Genomic DNA, 1,863 nt, shown 5'->3' on the forward strand with positions numbered 1-1,863 from the left:
AATAAAGAAAACGTGATTCTTGGAGAGCTCCCAAGAATCAAAATAGGAATATTTTGCCAATAGGTAGTTCTGAACACCCAAAATAATTAACTAAAAAAAAAATATCAACGCAACATGTATATTTAAAGAAATTTATTTATTTTTATTTGTTTTACGGGATCAGACTGCATGTATGTTTGGGGGTCTCAGTGTGAATATTCCCATAGCTGATGGATTCATTCAATTTTGGCCAGCTGACAAAGAGGTGGAGAACCAAAGACTGTGAAATCCATTTAAGTTTTGTGAAAACCATGGGTGTAATGGAGAGGTGGTATAAATGTCCAGATTGGAGAAGAGGTGCTATGCGAGCTTGACTATTATGATACGCTGAAGAATCCATACGGGTATGCATATCCAGATGCATATACAAATTGATAAATGCATGAGATCACAACCTCCTTCTGCCGTTTACCTGTCCTTTTTGCAGAAAAATCTTCAGCTGGAGTTTTCACATTCTTAGACCTCAAAGTATCAGCCACAAGGTACAAACTGGAAAGAAACCTGGCTCTTCTATTTCCGATAATCACAGAACTTGGTTTGTTTTGTCTTTCTCTCACCGAGGTTGCGGGAATCCATCCAGAATGCAAGATATTCCAGCAGGTGTTCAAAGAGGAGGCTCTCTGCTTAGAAAAGAATGAATCTATTTCATCTGATCTTAAAGGTAATGGTCCTGATTGTCAAGCTCTGGTACGAATATCCCTTGTATATCACTTCAAGGACACAATGTCAAGATACCATTTTTTCTCCTGAGTCAAGATATGATTCCTATTATATTTGGTTTCTTAACAGTTTGAAGTGCTTTTTCTGTAGACTAGGACTTTACCTCATCTCTTAGACATCTTTAAAAGCTCAATGTCTAAGTCAGAATTTGTCTTCTTAGATTCCCTTAAAGTAAATGGAGGAAGGTAGGTGTCCCTAGAACATGTTTCATTGCCTCTGGTTTAGATGTTTACTTTAGGATGAGATGAATCATCTGGAGTCATATTTCTCTTTACTAACTACAAAATGAGACTAAGATGATTAGTTCAGACCCTGACAAGTTTAGATGCTTAGTTAGGGCAGGAAAACCCTACTTGGAATTTCTTGCATTCCTAAAGTATTTGCTGTGTTCTTTACTTATATCTTCCACAGAAGACACTGAAAAGCCTACTGAAACTATATCATGTTGGGAATCATTCCAATCTGGTGAAAATATTCTTTGCGAAAAAATGAAAGGAAAAAATAATCCCAACTTCTTCAAAATATTATATTTCTACACTTTTGGAGGTTCTGTGTTTCTTTGTTCGTTTGAAAAGATTTATTGTGGTGGTGTTTTGAAATCTATTACATGCTCAAATATAAATTTTGACAATTAAAATGAACATTTCAGAGAGCCTGTAAAATATTTTCTAAAATGCTGTGTAGGGGGTTCTCTTTGCTGGGGTTTTGGCAATGTGGAGACATGTTTTGAATTGATTCAAAGTGAAATTTCAAAATGTTCAAACTCTTTCAAAAGTTCAGTCATATTTTTTCTGTCCAACTTTGCTTAGAAATGTATGAATCCACCTCAGTGAGATTTTTCATTTGGCATGAATTATAAGATGGTCATTTTCTACAGAGGAGTTATGACACAAAGATGCCTCGTGCGCTTGGTATGAATAGAAGTATTGCAATCACCTGGAAATCTGTCTTTAGCAGCCTACTGAAATTTAGAGATTAACCCCCAGCATATTTCCTTTATCTTCTTATTTATTTTTCTGCAACCTTTCCAATCACTCTAATGTCTGATATCCTTCTTGTACTTGCCTACTTTATTTTAGTGGTATTCCCCCCCCCCCCCCCCAC

At 36.1% G+C, this 1,863-nt stretch overlaps 1 protein-coding gene across 1 annotated transcript in view; it reads left to right on the forward strand.

Moving 5' to 3' along the window:
- Positions 1 to 605: 605 nt before the first annotated feature.
- Positions 606 to 1,863, forward strand: part of LOC103924723 (vasoactive intestinal polypeptide receptor-like) — a 21,264-nt gene continuing 20,006 nt past the window's right edge. The window contains exon 1 of the mRNA XM_009333295.1: positions 606 to 700. The gene's annotated coding sequence lies outside the window, so the exon portion shown is untranslated. The remainder of the gene's footprint in view (positions 701 to 1,863) is intronic.

The sequence above is a fragment of the Pygoscelis adeliae genome, unplaced genomic scaffold (assembly GCF_000699105.1).
Source record: "Pygoscelis adeliae isolate BGI_AS28 unplaced genomic scaffold, ASM69910v1 Scaffold88, whole genome shotgun sequence".
NCBI classification, from domain to species: Eukaryota; Metazoa; Chordata; class Aves; order Sphenisciformes; family Spheniscidae; genus Pygoscelis; species Pygoscelis adeliae.